We start from the raw sequence: 24,506 nt of genomic DNA on the forward strand, positions 1-24,506 counted from the left end.
TGAACCGCTTTGGGCACGTTTTGTAGGTTTACTGAAGTGTACATTTAATTCTGTGTTGACAATAAATTAGCATTTGAGGCGTGACATTCATTTTGCATGCCTTTTCTGGCCTGTATCCCTCCCATTTTTGCGATCTTTAAAGGCAATGAGTCCTGAGAACTCTTGGTGTGGGGCGCAGCCTGTTTCCTTTGCCGTACTGTTAGCCTTCATTTGGGTGGTCTTTGGCAGAGTCAGGACACCTGCAGGGGCCAGTGAAGGTAGAGGCTGGCTGACCCTCGGGCGAATTAATTGCTGTGTATGTACATACACTGTGAAGCGACTGGGGATCCTACGGCCCGACGCCTGAGTAATCACTTTACGACAGCCTGGCATCTCGGTCTAACTCGACCGACGCCATACGTGAGTAATGTACAACGATATTTCTAGCAGCGGGCTGTAGATAACCCGCTGCGGGTGTCTATCTGACGCCCACAGATCGAGGGACCTTTGCTCTTATGTGTGTAGCGATGGGTGGGACTACTGCCCGCAAATGCGTAGATGTAGAATATCAATTGGGCAGCTCATGATGATGCTCTGTGACGTCAGAGAGCCTCGTCTAGGGAGGACATATCACCACTGGATCGGGATATGTCGCTCGCCACTGCATGTTGAACGTAACGATTGCTGCATATTCCCGTTGCCATGGAACTTTCGAAGACAGTAGGGGTCGCGGATGGCTAAGCCTGGAAAGTGTGGACACAGAGCACTTGAGGAGGCCACACTGGATCTAGCCCTGGTACCATGCTGGTGCAAGATTTCGTGTTAGGCCTACTTCTCTCTGTCTCCTCCTGGAGTGCACTGTTTCGGTCACACAGACAGAAGTAACTGGTTTCGGGTTTTTCCCCCTCGGAAAAAACGTATTAGAAGAGTCGGCGGCGCAGATCTCAGCGACTCCACCAACTGTTTGTGGTTTGCCAAGTTCTTACTGCTGAAGACGTGTGTGTAAATTATCCTAATGGCTCTGACATTGTAGGGACATTGTAAAATTTTTCTCACTGAAGCTCTCGCCAGTACCACCATAATTTTCAATCTTTTGTAATTAGAATTCTCGCTACCGATCACAATACTGTTAGATAAGGTATAGCAGGTAATGTGAAGACAAATTACACTTTTCATGACTGGACCCTAGGAGCCCTTTAGGTACGCGACCAATTTCTTATTCAGTAATCCAATCCTTATGCTCTTACTATGAGGATCTACATCTACATCTACATTTATACTCCGCAAACGGTGTGTGGCGGAGGGCACTTTACGTGCCACTGTCATTACCTCCCTTTCCTGTTACAGCCGCGTATGGTTCGCGGGAAGAACAACTGCCGGGAAGCCTCCATGCGCACTCGAATCTCTCTAATTTTACATTCGTGATCTCCTCGGGAGGTATAAGTAGGGGGGGGGGGGAGCAATATATCCGATACCTCATCCAGAAACGCACCCTCTCGACCCTGAACAGCAAGCTACACAGCGATGCAGAGCGCCTTTCTTGCAGAGTCTGCCACTTGAGTTTGCTTAACATCTCCGTAGCGCTATCACGCTTACCAAATAACCCTGTGACGAAACGCGCCATTTTTCTTTGGATCTTCTCTATCTCCTCCGTCAACCCGACCTGGTGCGGATCCCACACTGAGGAGAAATACTCAAGTATAGGTCGAACGAATGTTTTGTAAACCACCTCCTTTGTTGATGGACATTTTCTAAGGACTCTTCCAATGAATCTCAACTTGGTACCCGCCTTACCAGCAATTAATTTTATATGATCATTCCACTTCAGATCTTTCCGCACGCATAGTCCCAGATATTTTACAGAAGTAACTGCTACCAGTGTTTGTTCCGCTATCATATAATCATACAATAATGGATCCTTCTTTCTATGTATTCGCAATACATTACATTTGTCTCTGTTAAGGGTCAGTTGCCACTCCCTGCCCCAAGTGCCTATCCGCCGCAGATCTTCCTGCATTTCGCTGCCATTTTCTAATGCTGCAAATTCTCTGTATACTACAGCATCATCCGCGAAAAGCCGCATGGAACTTCCGATACTATCTACTAGGTCATTGATATATATTGTGAAAAGCAATGGTCCCAAAACACTCCCCTGTGGCACGCCAGAGGTTACTTTAACGTCTCTAGACGTCTCTCCATTGAGAACAACATGCTGTATTCTGTTTGCTAAAAACTCTTCAATCGAGCCACACAGCTGGTCTGATATTCCGTAGGCTCTTACTTTGTTTATCAGGCGACAGTGCGAAACTGTATCGAACGCCTTCCGGAAGTCAAGGAAAATGGCATCTACCTGGGAGCCTGTATCTAATATTTTCTGGGTCTCATGAACAAATAAAGTGAGTGGGGTCTCACACGATCGCTGTTTCCGGAATCCATGTTGATTCCTACAGAGTAGATTCTGGGTTACCAGAAACGACATGATACGCGAGCAAAAAATATGTTCTAAAGTTCTACAACAGATCGACATCAGAGATATAGGTCTATAGTTTTGCGCATCTGCTCGACGACCCTTCTTGAAGACTGGGACTACCTGTGCTCATTTCCAATCATTTGGAACCTTCCGTTCCTCTAGAGACTTACAGCACACAGCTGTTACAAGGGGGCAAGTTCTTTCGCGTACTGTGTGTATAATCGAATTGGTATCCCGTCAGGTCCAGTGGACTTTCCTCTGTTGAGTGATTCCAGTTGCTTTTCTTTTGCTTGGGCACTTATTTCGATGTCAGCCATTTTTTCGTTTGTGCTACGATTTAGAATAGGAACTGCAGTGCGGTCTTCCTCTGTGAAACAGCTTTGGAAAAAGGTGTTTAGTATTTCAGGTTTACGCGTGTCATCCTCTGTTTCAGTGCCATCATCATCCTGGAGTGTCTGTATATGCTGTTTCGAGCCACTTACTGATTTAACCTAAGACCAGAACTTCCTAGGAATTCTGTCAAGTCGTTACATAGAATTTTACTTCCGAATTCACTGAACGCTTCACGCCCTTCTTATGCTAACTTTGACATCGTTTAGCTACTAATTGTCTAAGAGGTTTCGGCTGCGTTTAAACTTGCAGTGAAGCTGTCTTTGCTTTCGCAGTGGTTTCCTAACTTTGCTGTTGAACCACGGTGGGTTTTTCCCGTCCCTCGCGGATTTACTCGGCACGCACCTGTCTAAAACGTATTTTACGATTGCCTTGAACATTTTCCATAAACACTCAACATTGTCAGTGTCGGAACAGAAATTTTCGTTTTGATCTGTAAGGTAGTCTGAAATCTCCCTTCTATTACTCTTGCTAAACAGATAAACCTTCCTCCCCTTTTTTATATTCCTATTTACTTCCATATTCAGGGATGCTGTAAAGGCCTTATGGTCGCTGATTCCCTGTTCTGCGCTTGCAGAGTCGAAAAGTTCGGGTCTGTTTGTTATCAGTACTGTATTGGTTGGTATATTTTTCCATATCCTTAGCTCGATAAATACCTTTGTTATACTGAACTGCTTGTCATACTGCAGTCAGTTAATAGCTGCTAGTTTTTTAAACATTGATTAATGACTACTAAGGAAACTAACTACGTCATATTTTAGTTAAATTACAGCGTGTGTGCATCTGATTGTAACTATCATTTACAGGATCACTTTACTAATTGTTTCTGCATGTATTTAGCCTTGCACGTGACAGAAAGGAAGGGGGGGGAGGGTGGTCTCAGCTTATGACAAAGCCACAGACAGTGTCTACAAAATACTTCTTAACCCTGGCACGTCGCACGTTTTCGTACTAGTGTTATTGCACCGACATCATTTTTGAAAACTGACTTATGGACTACCCTCTATGTCTCCTTTCTTATGTTTATAGCCCTACTGATAGTATAGCCATTATATACTATAAGTGAACATTAACTGTATAAACCTTGAAGTGGTTAAAACATCACAGACAATAAGCCTCTGTGGATGACGAGAATAAGCTGTGCCATCTCGATTTCAACTCTACAGATACAATCCCCACGTTAATGCACGCAGCATATTCAAATGTCATCTATTTCTGCCAGTAATTGTGTTTCCGTTCTATTAGGACCGGATGGTTATTTCAAGCGCTCCCCAACAGCGCCACAGCCTGAGCAAAGCAGCGGCGAAGCGAATCACTATAAACGTGTCATTCACTACGGAAGGAAAGGTTCCGCTTGTTTGTCAGCTAAGAAGATTTCAGAGCTGCATAAAGGATTTTGATTTTGCATCCTCTTCACGACATAGCGATGGGCGTACTGGACAGAGTGGAACAGCTCGTGAAGTACTCTACGTTTCTTAGCAGTTACCAAACGAGGTAAGCTGAGCAAGACCATCGTTACCTTAGGAAAAATTCAACGCGATTGAAGCAGTAATAGCGATCTCAAAATCAAGTGGCATCTATGTCCCTGCTTGCATGCACTGATTTGGCTGGGATCACAAAACAAAGTTACATTTTCAAAGAACTTCGTACCACTCTGCACCCCTCGTCCCTGCTTGCGTCCACTGATCTGGTTGCGAATCATGTCACAGAACTGTTGTAATCTGTCCTAAGGCCAATTGACATTGGCTCGGAGTTCTATCGGGGACAGATCTGGGTATCCTGCTCCCTGCAGGACTACCTCAACATCCCGCATATAATGCATAGAGACACGTGTGAACGAACACAGTTCTGTTGAAAAATTTCGGCACGACATTGTGTCATGTAAAGTACCATATGAGGCGCAGTCACTACCAACTGGTTCTGAAGTCATACCCGATGTCCTCCTTCAGACGACGCCTCCAGTAACGGTGCCTCTGGAAAGCATTACAATATTGGAATCTTTCCCAACGTCACCGACATACCCGCCTACTGTGGCCATCCGGGGTAGTGCAGACCCTCGAGTCATGATGTAACAGAATTCAATGCCATTCAGCACGAGGCTGTACATTATGGTCACGAAACAATTCCAAACGTAGCCGTTTGTGTTGCAGTGTTAATGGCAGCCCACATTTTCCTCGGTAATTCACTGTTGTGACTGATCCTAGTCTTCTAACAATGATGCAATACGGCACAGAATACCAGGTGTCTTTTCAAATGTAGGTTAAAGATGATCCTCCTTAACAATTCCTTCGTTTCCTCGGAGGGAATGTCGAATGGAAATAATTAGTCATCTTTACACAGAAACCTTCAAATAGGCAGTATGTAATCATATACATAATTTTGCGCACACAAAAACACACGCATAGACACACGGACACATACACACACAGACATGAAGACGCTTTCGCACATGCTGAGTATTCTTTCAGTCTCTTATAAAGGGCAATACAATGAAAATATCTTGGTATTGTTTCTGCTTTCTTTATTCTTTTAATTTCTTTCTGGAATAATCTTCTTTCTGCTCTATTCGTGTCTCCTCGGTTCACAAGTTAAGAGATTGTGGAGCAAGATGCCACTTCAGCGTGTACTTATTTTGACCATCAACATACATTACTTCACTCCTTCACTTTCTTATTGTTTGAACATCGTAATCTACTATTTTTATTCCACCTGCCTCTGTAAACCTTGATTTCTGTTACATCTCTTTTTTTCTCCGCACCTAACTCACATTTCCTTACTGGATGCATCTCCGATTCCGTGAGTTCAATTTGTCATATCTTTAAATTAACTATCTTTTGATTGTTATTCTGGCCAGCGACAAGAAACAAGTATTAGTATGAGTTCCTGATAGAACTGAGGAAGCTATAAACATCAAAGAGAATGGTACGATCTAGTGTTCTTTCGACCTACATGCAAGACGTTCAAGATTCTGAACACAATGCTTACACTAGGTAGGAACAACGAAACATATTGCTGTCTGTGAGCATTTTCAGTGATCATACTTCTTCATTCGTACCAGTATGTTAGAAGAATAGTGTTACCACCATATACTACCAGAGCTACCTGTTTTCCGAATAACTGCAGCTAACAATATCACCACATGATAAATATAGTCGAAATCTTGATGGAATGCACAATCATTTATGAAATAATTCGTAAATTAATTGTAATTTTAGGTACTTAAAGTATGTCATGAAGCTATGTGTTATCAGAAAAACGTATATGAACTTCTGTTTAAAATTGCATAAATTTCTATTTGTGTCACATGCTGCGAGTGAAGAGACAATAAGAACTTTATTAACTTTACTAATTACGTCCAAGCAGCTTTAATCGCGTGTGTGGCCTTCTCTTATACAAATTTGATGTGAAATACTTCAACTGTATATAGTGGATAGGATACAGGGCTTAATACAACACATGACATCATTTTTACTAATTCTGCTGCAACCTATTTTGGTAGCTCGCTACTTTTATGAAAAGAAAAAAGAGTAAAGTGTTGGAAATTTGCAGCAGGGGATCTAACCTAAATAAAGGCCACCAATTCGAGTTCTATTTGGATTTCAACTTTCCTCAGTTATTTCAACCATCCTACTTTTTTCCGTTTTGTTCAAGCTTATTTAGAATATGATAGGCGTACAATAATACAGTGGTTCTGAAATACTACTACTGCAACGCAGCTGCTGCCGATGACATCAGAAAAGACCATTCAAGAAATGGTACGTAGTGATGATAACGGGGACCTTTTCTCAGAATACCTGCTGTAGTACCCTCTAGTCCAAAAATACACTTTTCGGCCAGAAAATTACTAATTTGTATTCGAACAGACACAGTAGATACTGTAATCTGCTGATGTTGTTGTTAATACACGCATGATATTGGGTATTGTAATCGATTGGAATGTGATACCAAATGCACGACACAACTCGCAGTAATAACGTTGGTGGCTGGACATGTAACTATTCAAGTTAGTAGTATTATTCAAGTTAGTACTATAGCATACATAGAGCCATTTATGGTAACGTTCAGTCAGTCACTGTATTCGAGTAATTAGTCATGGCCGATGAGCATGTCTTCATAATACGAAAATTTAAATTTTGCCTAGTAAGTCTATTAACTGTTATCAACAAATTCTCGGTAGAGTTTACTGCCACCTGCCTATGCTCCTTAGTCAAAGCACTACTACTCCCTGATGTAATCTTTTACAGTATATCGGTCAGCCGTTCACTGATTTGTCTTCTGGTATTCCACATGTGGTAGTCTTTAAAAACTTGTCTCACGCATAAATTTAAGTAGCTGATATCTCACACAAGAACGTGATCTTGGTGTTTTATGATTAGAAATGCTGGCAGACAGCAGTGCAGGCCACATCGAGATTAGGAAGGTTGAAGGATGGCTGTTAACTCGTCACATTCCGTACTCAGTTCTGTATTTACTTTACATGTCGAACTTGTAATCACAGCATTACTGCAATGATGATTCTGTACCCAGTGTCGATTAATGCCATTCTCTTGGTCGGAAGCCTTCTCTGTGAGGTTGCAGAAAACACAGTCGGGAACTTCTGGGTGTCTGGGCCAATGCGAACGCTGTCCGATCGCAAAGCACCCTGGAAGACAATTTTTCTACCGCAGTTCTCTGTGGCGTGTCGTGACGAGGGGAAGACGTATTTGTCGTTCAGTGCTGATTGTCTCGCCGAGTTGCTGTCTGGTGAGATGATTCATGTTATTGGGGCTATTTTTAGGCATTGCACATACAGTATTATTTCATTAATCATTTGAGGTATGCTTCCCTGCAAGATTAAATTTTCACTGACCTACATTGAGAAGTTGCTATGAACAATGCCTGTGGACTTGTGTTCCACAATCGGTTACAACTTTTTGTTGCTTTGTAAGGTCAGGAGCTACGAGACTTAGTACAGAAACCAACTTTAGACAATTAATTAGAAGAATATACAAGTCAATTCAATGACGCTTCCTATCAGTTTAGTTTATTAAATGATCTATTGTCTGAATGGCGACTTTGTTCATGTGATCAGTACATTGAATTTATCTTGGAACTCTTCCATTTGGTCCGTCTTTGCAAAGAAAAACAGTAATATCAGGAATTTGAGTTCGCCTTGATGCAAAACACCTTGTTATTCGTTTATTTCTTCATTCTCCCAAACTAGTTTCGGCGACAAACATCACCATCATCAGTGGGGTTTTTCTAATCTTATTGTATGTTACAGCATGGTTTAAGCAATTATTGGAGCTGTCTGCGACATATTTTCTGTGCGCTTTTTTTCTGTTGCCGTAAGTAAAAAACGGCAACAGAATAAAAGCGCTCAGAAAATATGTCGAAAACAACGCCAATAATTGCTTAAAACATGCTGTAACATAGAACAAATAAGATTTAAAAAACCCACTGATGATGGTGATGTTTGTCGCGGAAACTAGTTTGGGAGAATAAAGAAATAAACAAATAACAAGGTGTTTTGCATCAAGGTGGACTCAAATTTCTGATATTACTGTTGATCAGTACATATTTGTATTTTACCGACCACGTGTCGTTTGTGTGCCAGTAGGTCGTGGAGTACTCTGTTCACTTGATTCTTAAAAATCAGTTATATTAAGTGCTTAATAAATATCCCTTCTTATTTTGATTCCCGTGATCATTTAACCAGATATTAACTAGCGAGACTATTACCTTACGCCGGCCTCGGTGGCCAAGCGGTTCTAGGCGCTTCAGTTCGGAACCGCGCGACTGCTACGGTCGCAGGTTCGAATCCTGCCTCGGGCATGGATGTGTGTGATGTCCTTAGGTTAGTTAGGTTTAAGTAGTTCTAACTTCTACGGGACTGATGACCTCAGATGTTAAGTTTCATAGTGCTCAGAGCCATTTGAACCATTTTATTACCTTACACCCATTATACGAGGGTCTTTCGATAAGTAATGCAACACATTTCTTTTCTGAAAGCAGGTTGGTTCTGTCCAGGATTGTAGTATGCCACATTATTTCCCACTCTTTTGGCTACAAACCCTATTTTGCCACGTAATACCCGTTCAGTGAAATTGTCACTATCAGCCTTGTAACTCCCAAGTAATTCTGCACATGTGGTCCTTAGTTGCTCTCTATGGTCTCCTGTTAGGCGGCGACAAGCTCAGCGAGCAAAAACCTTTGAGTACCACAACTCTCGGTGAGTGTGTCAACACTTCTGACAGAGGCGTCCAGTGTTTGATTGTGATCTGTCGATTACCTCGATTGAAAGTGTCCACGTGTTTCAGTTGCAGAAGTCATAGCAGAGAGTGACTGTCCTCCAATCGGGGTCTCGGACAGGTTGGCACGAACTTGTTGCGATGATGACAGACGCCTCGCCCAACGAGTCACCACGATTTTGTTCACATCGAGGTCAAGGTCTCCGTGACTTCAAAAATGGTTCAAATGGCTCTGAGCACTATGGGACTCAACTACTGTGGTCATCAGTCCCCTAGAACTTAGAACTACTTAAACCTAACTAACCTAAGGAAATCACACACATCCATGCCCGAGGCAGGATTCGAACCTGCGACCCTAGCAGTCGCGCGGTTCCGGACTGCGCGCCTAGAACCGCTAGACCACCGCGGCCGGCTCCGTGACTTCTAAAACCCTCTACGCCAGTGGTTCCCAATAGGTGGTCCGCGGACCCCCAAGGGTCCGCGAGCTATGCCAGAGGGGTCCGCAAGATGCTAGTAGAATAAAAAATATATTAAATATATTTCGTATGATAACAGAATTTTTTGTTTTGGCGGGTTCCTGCATGAGCAGAGCTTCCTAGAGCCAACTGACACTAGCACACTCTAGCGCAAAACTAGAATTAGATAGAGGCAAATAGTTCTGCAGTATGCCGTTAGAATGAGCGCGCTGCCTCATTGAAGCTAACAACTGACAGTTACTTTACACTGAAACTCACATTTCAGACGACAATCGGCCATTGTTAATTTATTCCCAGTGCTTTCACAGACCGTGTTGTTTACATATTGAAAGACCAATACACTCTGTTCTAATTTTTTCCTGTCATTTTCAGTTCATACCCAACTTTTATTTCTTTAAGGGGTTTGGTGTACTAACCACCCAGATTTGAAGACAAAGATTTTGAGCAATAATAAAAAATTTAACAATAACAATGATGGCTAAATTGAAAAAGTTTTAAGCTCAATATTTTTTCAATAATGAATATGTCAATGTTTTGTCTAAGTACCAAAAATAGAAGACGTATAAAGAGACTGTTAATTTGGCTTTTTCAGGTACTTGATACTGTGATATGACACAGTACTAATCATGTTTGATGAGGGGGTCCTCGAGAAAATTTTGTTGGGAGCCCCTGGCCTACGGATGTCTGCGATGCTCCGATATTCCGTCAAAAGAAACTCAGTGAAAGCTCTGAGCTTGGAAGACATCTCCGTCAAAAACTCATTTTGAAGGCTCGATGTCCCATATCCACATTTTTCACCCAAAATTGGCCGATAAGAAAATATGTTGCGTTACTCATTGAACGCCTCCCGTAAATGGGTCATCACATCGTCTATGATAGCGCGAAGCTCTCCAAAATTATTGCACGTCAGGATTTACTTGCACTTGTCATCCTGTTTCAAAATGTCACAATAAAAGAAGTTTAGCCATGGCATAGCATAAACTGCTACCAAATAGTCTCACAGTGACTACATGGTAAATGATATGTACCCTACTGGCCATTAAAACTGCTAAACCACGAAGATGACGTGCTACAGACGTGAAATTTAATCGACAGGAAGACGATGCTGTGATATGCAAATTATTAGCTTTTCAGCGCATTCACAAAAGGCTGGTGTCGTTGGCGACACCTACAACGTGCTGACATGAGGAAAGTTTCCAACTGATTTCTCATACACAAACAGCAGTTGACCGGCGTTGCCTGGTGAAACGTTGTTGGGATGCCTGGTGTAAGGAGGAGAAATGCGTACCATCAAGTTTCCGACTTTGATAAAGGTCGGATTGTTGCCTATCGCGGTTGCAGTTTATCATATCGCGACATTGCTGCTCGCGTTGGTCGAGATCCAGTGACTGTTCGCAGAATGTGGAATCGATGGGTTCAGGGGGGTAATACGGAACGTCGTACTGGATCCCAACGGCCTCGTATCTCTAGCAGTCGAGATGGCAGGCATCTTATCCGCATGGCTGTAACGGATCGTGCAGCCACGTCTCGATTCCTGAGTCAACAGATGGGGACGTTGGCAAGACAACAACCATCTGCACGAACAGTTCGACGACGTTTGCAGCAGCATGGACTATCAGCTCGGAGACCATGGCTGCGGTTACCCTCGACGCTGCATCACAGACAGGAGCGCCTGCGATGGTGTACTCAACGACGAACCTGTATGCACGAATGGCAAAACGTCATTTCTTCCGATGAATCCAGATTCTGTTTACAGCATCATGATGGTCGCATCCGTGTTTGGCGTCATCACGGTGAACCCACATTGGAAGCGTGTATTCGTCATCGCCACACTGGAGTATCACCCGGCGTGATGGTATGGGATGCCATTGGTTACACGTCTCGGTCACCTCTTGTTCGCATTGACGGCACTTTCAACAGTGGACGTTACATTTCAGATGTGTTACGACCCGTGGCTCTACTCTTCATTCGATCCCAGCGTAACCCTACATTTCAGCAGGATAATGCACGACCAGAAGTTGTCCCGTACGGGCCTTTATGGATACAGAAAATGTTCGACTGCTGCCCTGGCCAGCACATTCTCCAGATCTCTCCCCAATTGAAACCGTCTGATCAATGGTGGCCTAGCAACTGGCTCGTCACAATACACTAGTCATTACTCTTGATGAACTGTGGTATCGTGTTGAAGCTGCATGTGCAGCTTTACCTGTACACGCCATCCAAGCTCTGTTTGACTCGATGCCCAGGCGTATCAAGGCCACTATTACGGCCAGAGGTGGTTGTTCTGGGTACTGATTTCTCAGTATCTATGCACCCAAATTGCGTGAGAACGTAATCACATGTCAGTTCTAGTATAATATATTTGTCCAATGAATACCCGTTTATCATCTGCATTTCTTCTCGGTGTAGAAATTTTAATGGCCAGTAGTGTACATGTTCTAGTGACGGCGCTTTTGTAACAAAATGTTACCATCACTAGCAGTTTCAAGCAGTGGTAGGATTTGGGATAGTGGACATAAAGCCTGAAAAATGTGTAATTTAACGGAGCTGCCGCCGTACAAGAAGTTGAAAAAGTACCGTCGGCTTTGCTTATAAAACGACTCTCTCCATTTTTACAGGCTTCCAGTACTTGAGCTCTGCGACAGTGACTCAGGACTGCCTCCAGAGACAAGTTGTTTTCGGAATATGCTCCGCTTAAGTTGGTCTCCGGCAATTCATGTGCTGGCCGGGATTAAGCTTCTCATTCCGGCTGGCTCATCATGGCGGCCCAGCGCAGCCGACCGTGACGGAGCGGCAACTTTACGGTGCGCAGTCCCCGCGGTTCGTAATGAGTCCTAATATTTCTGGGGGCACCTTCTTCTGGTAAACCCCCCCCCCCCCGACTCTTACTTCCCCCACCCCTTCCTCGCCCGCTCCCTGTTGCTTCCGGATGGCGCCGGTGCGGGCTTCATCCAGACGGAGCGCTCCGGTCGAGATAGCCGACACGTTCCCAGGGCTGTGTGAAACGAAAGTGCCGGCCACACGCGAACGAGCAGTTAGACTGGCCGGCCACGCAACTTCCTTCTTCCCACTCTCGCAGCTTTATGTTTCCTGCTCCGTGTACTCCGTGTCTTCTGGAGCGAATTTGTACCTCCAAGTGGCCACAGTTCGTTGCTTTCTCGGTCGTTTATCGCGGCTGGTGCGACAGATTTCTTTGCTTCAGCAGCACGGAGAGGTTAATTAACTCAACTGTTGCACATCGTACAATACACAGATTTCTGAATAACGAAAGAATCGTAGCAGTCCCCGATTTCTCCAAGAGTTCTTTGACTCAGGTGTAATTTTACTTTATTTTATCCATATTTTGCAGCTTTAAAAGTGACTACTCGGTACACTGTACGTATGAATTAAAAAACGCCTTCAGTTATAAAGTTTTCGTGTTTTATTAAACAGACGATGTATTTCGGATTCTGTGGGTCCGTCATCAGTTGTAATTTGTCTGAATACATGATTTATTTTTTTCTCTTGATTGATGTGAAATACATTTTCCACTCACGAAACGGTTTGATGTTAGGTTACGCGTAAAGTACGTACGAAATATTGGAAAATACGAACAGTGTAAACTTACCAGATAACACAAGAAAGGCGTTTTTAGCTCTTTAGCCCTATCAGACATTCTTTTCTCCATCCAGTTCAAGCATATCACTTCACTCAAGAAGCACATTTGCATACACGTGCTTGTAAGCACTTCACAGACGTTATTGTACATGGTGTGATCAAAGATGAATTTATTCATAGTGCCACAGATATAATTCTTGAACAATTGATACGAAGGAAATAGTTTAGAATAGGTATTAAAAATTACTGAAATAACAGTTGATTGCGAAATCATTTTGTTCATTTAACATAGATTCTGGTTTTTTGATTTTGTGGAGGTATATCACCAGTTGTTTTAACATATTAGGGGTCTTACCATTGGCTTCATTATGTAATGTTACCAAATTGTTCTCTAGACCGTTGATGACATGTTTCGTCTACAACATATGCTGTGAAATAAGTGATTTTTCGAAGTGGTTGGATGTGAAAGAATTCATGAGCTCTTGAAAAGGGATTTTGAACTTTCCCACCTGTTTTTCCTACATAGTAGGTAGGACAGCTGGGGCATGATACTTTGTGTTCTTCACCGTTGCTGAAAATTTGTGTATTTCATTTCGTGTTATGGACGAGTAAGTTTCCTAACTTCTTATTGGTTGAGAATGCAACTGTTACATGAAAAATTTGTGATTGAAGGCGTTTTTATAATTCTTATTTCTAATGTAATTTTGCTGTTTAAAACCAGTAGCAGGTTGTACAGCTTTCTTTGTTAACTCGAGATGAATATGCTGCCTCTCGGGTATGTATCCTCGGGGGTTTTGAATGTGTAGCAGCCTAAATCGGACATGTGGAAAGGGCTTTTAAAATTCGGTTTCAAGAAAATTTGCTTACTAGGAAGGGACAGGTTAAACATAATTCCGCCTTCGCTGAGCACCTTAAACTCAGTGGCTACCACACCTAACTCGGAAGCTTTAAGGTTTAGCACCGCGCTCTCAATGGAAACAGACTCAGTCACCTTAAAGAGATCGAAGTAGTTCACCACTCACACGGTAAGAAAGACATTTTACTAAGTGATCAGTTATCTATCAGAAACCAGATTTTCTGTGATTCCAAGTTTCCCATTTCAAACAGTTTATTAGTTTTTAGCTTTTTATTACCACGGCGTATGCTGACATGGATGCCGAGGAATTTAAACCTATAAATGAATGGACAGGTCGGTGGGAAGCAGTAACAGATGTGTGTCTGCATAATATCTTTACAGGTGCTAGACTTCCAAGTGAGTCCCACATACCACACAAGACAAGGACTGCCCTGAAAAGCATCAGAATGGTCCATGGATGGTGCAGAGATGCTCCCTTCAAGTGGAAAAAGGTTCCTAATTCAGACTGTGAATGTGGAGCTCCATACCAAGCAAACATCACATTGTCAGTGTATAAAGGCACATTTGCATGCCGTGCGTGAGTTTCCTCGGAAACGCGAAATCTTAATTAAATAATTAATCTCTGACAAATAAATAAAGCCTATGGCACAGAACTGCAGCGCTATGTCGCTGATGAAACAAAATACAATTAGGACACTCTTATGTTTGATTAAGAAGAAGTAGGTCATGTACAACAACTGGTGCGGGAAGCACGTATATTTTATTAACTGGCACACCGCCATATTTGAAGATATATAAGAACACTGCGAGTTGCAATCTTACTAGGCACTCGATTCTGTAAAGAATTTATATTTACGAAAGTAAGTAGAATTATTTAACTGTAGGCTTATTCGTTGAATACATCTGATTTAACTAACTGTGTAAACTTTTTTGTGTTTAGTAGACAGTCACTTCTGTACGACGTATTGACATGGCTGGCAAATTATTCTAATATTGAAATTTAGATTTTTAGCCCGCACCTACCGCAGCAGTCTTTGGAAACGATTTAAATACGAAGTCCGATTATTTGAATCACATTTCACGGTCAACTACGAATAACATTTGAAACGTCCCCTTTGAACAATTATACACGACTGTACTTAACCTGACGCACAATATTTTGTTAGCGCAACGCAATCTGACTTTCAAAATTCCCTACAAAGAATGGCCCTGACTAGCATTAAACTATACCTTTCACAAATCACTTACCTCACAAAAATCTTCGCTGCTCAAGCTACTGCAATACAGCGAGCGCCACTACTGCCAGCTAAATAAAAGATTCAAACTATGGAAGGCACTAACTACTGATAGGGATAGTTAGCAAATGAAAGATATTAATAGAGAACAAACAATGTATTTACCTTGATATCATCATATATAAATATAGCAGTTCATGACAAATTTCAAAACTCCGCCATCTCTCTCCCCACATCCACCACTGCTGGCGGCTCACCTCCAACTGCGCAACGCTACGCGCTGTTCACAGCCAGCTGCCTAACACTACAATGGCGAGTATTACAACAATGCAAAGCAGCCACAGACTGCACACAGCACAGCCAGTGATTTTCATACCGAGGTGGCGTTACCAATAAAAAAACCTAAACACCCTACTTACATAGCCCCCATGCTCCCCACAAAAATTTTTACAAATTGGATTGGGCAGTGGCCAATACAGATTTGAAAAAAATTTTTCATAATTACAATAACAAAGAAATCAAATGCACACACTTATTGATACAATGTTGGTCAAAAGCTAAAAATTTCTCACAGTCCATAAAGACAGTCCACATTGTTCATCACAGTAAAAATGCAGAGTCTTTCTCAAAGTCTGAGCAGTAAAAGAAAATGCACATAGAAGTAGTGGATTTCCATGCAGTCTTGAAGAAGTAGTGTTGTCCTTCCAACGGAAAGACAGTGCTGACTCTTGACATGCAGACAGGTAATGGGCCACAACATAGCAAACCCACAGCAGAGTCATTCGACGTTTTGAAGAATATTGGTAGGTAGGTCATCACAGAACAGACCCACTGTAGTCCTGGTAGAGATTACGGTATTGGTGGGCCACCAGAGGTGCAGACCCACTGCAGGCCTTGTAGAAATAATGGTACTGGTGAGTCAGCAAAGGTGTAGACCCACTGTAGTCCTTGTAGAAATGGCCAGCAGCCATCTGTTGCGACTGTGCAGGTGCACAATCACCATCGAAGAGTCTTGCAGAGAATATAGCAAGTCCATAAACCGCCACTTGTGCACTCACAAAGTGTTTGGAATTGTTCTTAGAACCAGCAATGCTGTTATCCAGTCCCTTGCTGAATTATTAACACATGTGCAAACACTAACAGTCCCTACTTCTCACATATTGTCTATATACTATGACCAACAGAAATGTGTGCAGTGAAATGTAACTAACAAGTTAATAATATCATGAACTGGTGACAATTACAATTTTATAACATAAGAATACAATAAAGGTACAAAATACATCATTAAAAACATAACAATATAGATAACATTTGTAGTACAGGCTTTACAAAAGAATAGAAATAGACATATACGTCAGTGTTACAGGAATTATGACATGAGTACATACATAAAGGATCACAATAACTTTTGAAACATCAACTTCACACATTATCATTAAACAGAATAGAATTAATAATGTCTAACATCTTTACAAAGTAAATAACATATTATTAATGCAAATTATATTTGAGGATAACAGTATTCCTCATCATAGTGAATGTAGCTTAATATTAAAAGAAGAAAAAAATTCTATGAAATTACACAGAGACAGGAAGAAAACAAATACACAAGGGTACACAAACACATAGTGGGATAACACAAAAGGGAAGGACAGGGTTTGTTTCATTGCAGTATTTTGCAAACAAAACTTTCTTTGCTTCTTGGAGATCTCCCTTCATTCATCATTATTCCCAAAAGTCCTATCTAAGCCTGCCTTCTGTATTTCGTTCACATCCTCTGTCAAAAACAGTTTTTCTCTCAGCTTTCTGTATTCTGTTCACATCCTCTGTCAATAATAGTTTTTCTCCACTGTACAGTATCCTTTTTATTTTGCCAGACCATTTTCTGATAGCTTCTCAATGCATTTCTTATAAATTTATAATAGTTAGTTTCTTATATAGTCTCCTCTTAAGCTAACTTAAATCTACTGAGCTCAGATACTAAACTAAGGGACGAGGCAATGCAGCAGCACATAACAAATTAACACAAACAGCAATGCAAAGAAAAATGGAAAATTGCAAAGCAAGTTACAGTAAATATAAATTACCAAGCAATGCAACATTACAACTAATATGAGCCAATGTACAGTAGCAAGAAAAATAAGTCAGTAGTAAAATTAGCTTAACAGAGTAACACAATTTAAAATTCAGTAGCACTATGCCTGGCAAACAGCAGCAGCAAATATAAAAAATATAAAACTTATATCTATACATGACAAAGCTCAAGCAGAAAAGTATTACAGTAAAAACAACAATGCAGATAAGGGAAATGTATATTCACATCTTAATATCTATGTAATTAAAGTGGTGCACCACAACAACTGATTGTAAAAAGAAATATTGCCATGTACTTGAAAAGAAAATTATGTGTTACTGTTACTAGTTCCTTCTTATTGTTCTTTCCTTTCCAAGTGCTCCTTTTTTAAAGAATGTGGATCATAACATAATTATTTAATAGATCTGTTGACAGAAAGTGTTCACATTAGCAAATGCATTTTATTTTATAAAAGCAATGCTGCAACACAGCTGGAAACCAGATATCAAATGAAATAAGCAACTATGAAAAGCAAAGCATAAAAATATCATTCAATAGTCATGTGACATTTCATAAGTTAGTAGAAACTCTCTCAACTCTCGTAGAAAGAAGCTTGTCATAAACAGGTGTGCAGATGTAAAAATATTTCTCGTCATTTCATTAGGCATTTCAGTAAATATCATAAATTACGAGCTCCACAGTATGCTTTCAACAAGGAAATGTCAATAGCAAGGTTAATGGAAGTAATGAGGGTGTCGCATTTGCAATATTTTCTCTAAAGGAATGTCAATGGCGAGGATAAAGGCCTGCCTTTTTTTTCTACCTGTGCTTCCGGAAAGGCAAACCCTAATGGCTTGTTCTCCAGGTGTTTGACACAGCTGTGTGCCCACGATGCATTACGTGCAGGTGGTCACTTAACTTTCTTATGGAAATATTTACGACAGCAGTTTCAGCTACAGTGACAGTCTCACATAAAAATATTTCACAGGTCAAGAATTAGCGTTGCAAATCTGTAGAAACAAAATCCTATAAATATAAGTGTCCAAAAAAATTTTCGCCGGCATTGTGATACAGTCACGCATTTACACACACATTTCATAACTCTTAAAGTACGATTCTCGGTTTCCAACATCCTTTTTCACAAGTCAGCGTCCCTAACCATTATTCATTACTCCTTACCTTATTCGTCGACACTTCTTCAATATTGCATCATAACAGATAAGTATCATAATCAAATAACTCATATAGCATCAGCCTATTAATCACAAACATACCTCAGCAGCATAATACACATCGTCGTCATAAAAATAACATCATAACACCTCAGTCAAATCTCAAAATCGTCGTAGCTTCCTCCAATAATTAAAAAAATTCTCTGCTCATGTCAAAAGTGTCATCTGCCTCAAACGTAATTTAAAAATCATGAATCCATACCAAATACATCATTCAAAGCTCTCATAGTATCACAATGGTTCCAAAAAAATATGAACAGTTTACAAAGTACAGACAAAATACAGTTTCATAAGTGTGAAGTTATCCAACTGTGTAATTGCGTAAACATGTGTCACTGATGTAGTAAAAAAATGTTTATCTCTCAGTTAAATGATCAGATAGCTGTGTAATTTGTGTGTTAGAGAAATATGGCACCGATGTGTAAAGTTGTATAAGCAAATACCATATTAGCTAGGGTTCCTTGTGGTTGCCACACACATGGTACACAAAGTAAGCGTGTACCCCCCTGAGGATTATTATAATTATACCCTCAGGTGTTACAGATTACAGCAATGGAATGAAATGTATCACGGAAAACTTTCTTTGTAATTCAAAAATCTTTAAAAATAAATGTTTTAAGTACAAAATTAATCACTCAAATACGTGTATTGTAGCGCTAAATGTGCGACTTGTTGCAACATAATCTGTGTGGAAGTGTAGTAGTTATCGTCCTCCGAAAGCTAAGTTCTGCAGAAGACAATGTACTTACCTCACGATAAACGAAAGTGAAATGCTTTGCGTATAGATATCTTAGTTATTACGCTTATTGTTGTGGTGAAGAACGTACTGTGCTGTAACGTATTGTTGTGCTATGGAAAACCCTGTCTCATTGTAGCTATACTACAAAAGTTACTACTAAAACATGTTTTACTTTCCAGAATAAAACAGAAAAACTGTGCAGATATAAAACAGAAACACCGCAAAAGCAACATTGTATATTGTCACTCATTAGTAGCGTCGTGATAAAAATCTTGTAGCTGTCACATAAACTAACCTCTGTGTCATCTGGTATCTCTCAGAAAGCACTTTAAATTCAGAATGTATTTTCAAATAAACCAAAATGTTGCATTAAAATCTCATTAGCAGTACCAGTATGTGTCCTAAGTATGTAAGCCTTATAGTCGTTCCATAATCGTGCAACTAACAAGCAAGAATGTACAAATTCAACACTGTGTCGTCTGTTCACTATAACAATGCATTCATAATTTCTGTTTAAAAATGTTCCCTAGGTTCTAGACTGGATATTTAACTTCAAACATTGTTGCATGTTAACAGATTATTAAGTCTAACACAGCATACTAGTAATGTAAAGTGAAAAGTTATATGGCAAAGACAAAGTTAAAAAGCAGATTATCTCTCAGTAAGCGGTTTTACATGTGAAGTGTGGTGCAATCCTTTACTCTTCCTAGTACGCAGACTTTCAACTTCAAAGCAATTATCATGTTGTTTACATCGGTAAAGAATGCTAAATCTTTTCTCAAGGCTAGCGTCTTTGTTATTTTTCCTTGAGCCAGCGGCCGCACGCAGCTGCCTGCTGTGCGAGTCATTGTCTGTCTCTTTGTTGGCGCGCGTCGTTATTGGGGTTTGGAGACCTAACTTCTACAAATTCACCGTGACGAGAGGGCCCTGCTCTGTTTGAATCCCGCCAGTTCTGATGCAATTCAGGTCTGTCGTTACGATCACATCGTCTGTCGTCATGTCGGTAGTTCCTGTAGTTTCTTTCTTGTCGGTCATGTGGTGGAGAATTTCTCCCTGAATCGTAACTGCGCGCTGGACCGTTGCGTCTGAAATTATTCTGTCTCCCTTGATAATAACAGTTCTGGTTACCATATTGTCTGTTTCTATGGTTTTCTCTGTCATATTCATTTCTACGGAAATGCGATCTTTCTCTGTAACTATTATTCTGCCAGCGGTTGTCATAAGGGTGGTGTCTGTTTAGGTCACGATTTGTGTTGTGAGAATAGCCTTGTCGTGTCCAGTTATTACTTCTGTCGTCACGGAATTGTGACGGATGTGACCAGTAGTGATTGTTTTCCCGGTTTCGCGTTCCGCGATTGTCAGTGTCAATTTCTAATTCTTGTAAAAGTCCCTGAAATGCTTCAATGTCGTCTTTGCAACGTCCTGCCAAAATAATATGTCGTAAATGTTCAGGCGGTTTGATTAAGCAAATGCAGATGAGTTCTGAGGGGCTGTATGGGTTTGAAAGATACTGATTCTTATGCAACATGTCTTCAAAATATTTGACAAGACTGGAAAATTCAGATTGTTCAAAGTGTTTCATCATCATGATGCTATGTTTTACACGGTCTTGTGTGGCTTGAGACCAATATGCTGAGAGGAAGGCATGGTAGAACTCTCCTTCACTGTGGCAATCGTGAATTACCGATCGCATTCTTACAGCTGGTTCATTCTCTAAGTAGCCACACATAAATTCTAATCTGTGTTCTAACGACCAGTTGGGAGGAAAACAATGCGAGAATTGATGGAGCCATGCTTGTGGATGAATGTCGTTGCCAGAATTTTTAAATGTTTTGAATTTACGTGTAGTCATGAACAGCTTATAGTCAAAATCATCGTGTCGGCGAGTAGCATCTCGGTCATAGTTACGTCGTGTCGGCGGTCCCATCTCAAAATTCGGTGTACCTTGCCAATTTCTTTCATAATTACCGAAATGCCCTGTGTTATTATTTTGTGGCTTTTGCGTATTTCTAAGTTCCTCTTCCCGTGTTGGAGCGCGAGTGTCTTCTGAAATACGTAATTCTTGTATTACCTGTGTCAGCTGATCTTGTACTTCCCGGATTTCTCTTTGGTGTTGCGTATCAGTTTGATTCAGATTTTGTTTCAGTTTCCTAATTTGTTCGCTCTGTTCTGTGTCATTAAAGACTACCGGTTTTGCCTCATTCAGATTATCATCTACCTTCGTAGACAAATTATTTAGCTGATCCGAAAGTTCAACTACTTTCTCTGATAATGAACACATTTCCTCAGTGTGTTTTTCTGAACCAAGCTTCAGAGTGTCCATTTGTGTTGAAATCGAATCTACTGTGTCCTTTAAGTTTTCCTGAGTTTTTGCAAGTTGCGTAACCGAATCGGTAGATGCAACTGAGTCAATTTTAGCCCACAAGGTCTCATGATTTTCATGAACAATGGTTTGCAGTTCTTTTATGGCTGCTTCGTGATTCTGTAATGCATTTTCATGCCGCGAAAAAATAGGTTGAAAATGCTCACAAATTTGTGTTTTTACGTCATTACACACTTTCTGACATTTCGATTCAATGTTATGTAACTCAGCAGTTAAATCCTCACGTGTTTGTTCGAGAGTTTGTTCCAATGAGTCTAACTTTTGAAGCTTTTGCTGTGTTTGCCTCTGATTTTGTTCCATTGTGTGTAACTGTTGCTGTGTTTGTTTCTGATTTTGTTCAAGCGTTGTGTCTAACTTTTGTAGCCTTTGTCCCATTTGTTGCATTAACTGTAATAACAATGCACTGGTGTCTGAAACATGTTCCTCAGTGCTTTTCGGCAGTGAATTTGCACCGGCAACATTCACATTTTGACAAGCGGAAAACGTGTCTTGACTCTTTCGAGAAAACGGTGAGGACGCAAAACCTGAATCTACAGTGTTTGCAAAATTGTGTCCTATCATTTCGGATTCCTGAGGCGAGCTGTTGCCGACCGATCGATCGATAATGCTTCCCTGTTCACTACCTGTTTCACTGCCTACGCCATTGTTTGACGCCCGCTCCATTTCCCTATGCACAGTTACCAAATTACTACTTTGAATATTAGTTAATTCATTACATGGTGGGGCCTACACACTGCTTTCGTCTTCACTGTCATTTCTCAGTTTACTTTGGAGCCGAGTGTTACGTTTTTCACACGCCATTATTGTCACAATATTTCACACGATAACACAGAAAAGCACAATTTGAAGAGCAAAGATAGGGGAATACATTAACATAGCACTGAAAATAATATCTAGTTAATTACCAGCGCAGCTGCGAAATACTTGGTGCAAATCTACATGCATGCCACAACTGTTTTACAGTACAACAATGAAAGACTGCAACTACAAAGGAGATACTCTCTACAATTACGCGCTAGCAATAAACAAAAGATACACTAAATACACAAACTACAAGAAAAAATCAGAAGATTCCAGTGAGGTATCCTAGGCTAAGGGTCGACATATGAAACGTCCCCTTTGAACAATTATACACGACTGTACTTAACCTGACACTCAATATTTTGTTAGCGCAACGCAATCTGACTTTCAAAATTCCCTACAAAGAATGGCCCTGACTAACATTAAACTATACCTTTCACAAATCACTTACCTCACAAAAATCTTCGCTGCTCAAGCTACTGCAATACAGCGAGCGCCACTACTGCCAGCTAAATAAAAGATTCAAACTATGGAAGGCACTAACTACTGATAGGGATAGTTAGCAAATGAAAGATATTAATAGAGAACAAACAATGTATTTACCTTGATATCATCATATATAAATATAGCAGTTCATGACAAATTTCAAAACTCCGCCATCTCTCTCCCCACATCCACCACTGCTGGCGGCTCACCTCCAACTGCGCAACGCTACGCGCTGTTCACAGCCAGCTGCCTAACACTACAATGGCGAGTATTACAACAATGCAAAGCAGCCACAGACTGCACACAGCACAGCCAGTGATTTTCATACCGAGGTGGCGTTACCAATAAAAAAACCTAAACAGCCTACTTACACATTGCATTTACGAAAAAGCCATTGTCAAGCGTCTGATACCAAATAATTAAACGTCCACGTTCCAGATAAGCAAATATTAATTACAACCAATCACATCATACATATACAATAATTAATATATTATTTATTTTATAAGTGGCTGCAAGATTCGAGCCTTTCACGATGATAAACACTTCGTACTGGCAACTCCAGATGCTGTGCACTGGACTGAAGGACTGGATATCCAGTTGTGAAGTACAAATATTACTTAGTTTCTCATCTGTAGATATGTAAATGTATATGAGGTGTCCTACTTAAAACCATCAGCGCAAATACCTCTAGAACAAAAATCGATACTGGAAAATAACTTAAGGTGGTATGAATGTAAGGCTAGGGCTCATAAAAATAGATATCATCTGACATTGTAAAACGAAAGCAAATATTAGTTTCAAAACAAATTTACCTATTTTGAAAAGGAAAACCTCGTATTATTTCTTTGAGAGAGGACAACTTACTCTCCTACCTATTTTTCACAAAGATTTTGTTACAACATTACGCTATTTGAGCAAGACTCTAGAAAGTTGACGGCCTTAGCAGGCATTGACGGAGAATGGTAGGGCGCTAAAAGCAGGAGGTATTATTATGGTTCTTAGATGGTTTAGATGGCTCTGAGCACTATGGGACTCAACTGCTGAGGTCATTAGTCCCCTAGAGCTTAGAACTAGTTAAACCTAACTAACCTAAGGACATCACAAACATCCATGCCCGAGGCAGGATTCGAACCTGCGACCGTAGCGGTCTTGCGGTTCCAGACTGCAGTGCCTTTAACCGCACGGCCACTTCGGCCGGCTATGGTTCTTAGTCCGTAGAAACGGCATGTTGTAAGTTGTAAGCAAGTGGCGGTGAGATCATCCCTCAGTAAATGTTGCCGGACAGGACCACAGCCGCACAGGGTAGATAGAGCACCCTTAGTCGTGACAGGTCTCCAGCAGCACAATGCCGCTACTCCTACACTGGAGCCAGCCGAAGGCTGGGCCGGGGACGACGGACTGAAAGGACGATTCTACAAAGTGGACTCGTAAACTGGACATAGTGTGCAGTGCCATGCCTAGTAAAAATTCACAAGTTTTCGTGTTCGCCGATACTGCAAATAGGCCTCTAACCCACTTTCATCGGCCGCCTCTGGCGTCTGAGAAATGTTTA

Source organism: Schistocerca serialis, chromosome 5 (genome assembly GCF_023864345.2).
Source record: "Schistocerca serialis cubense isolate TAMUIC-IGC-003099 chromosome 5, iqSchSeri2.2, whole genome shotgun sequence".
NCBI classification, from domain to species: Eukaryota; Metazoa; Arthropoda; class Insecta; order Orthoptera; family Acrididae; genus Schistocerca; species Schistocerca serialis.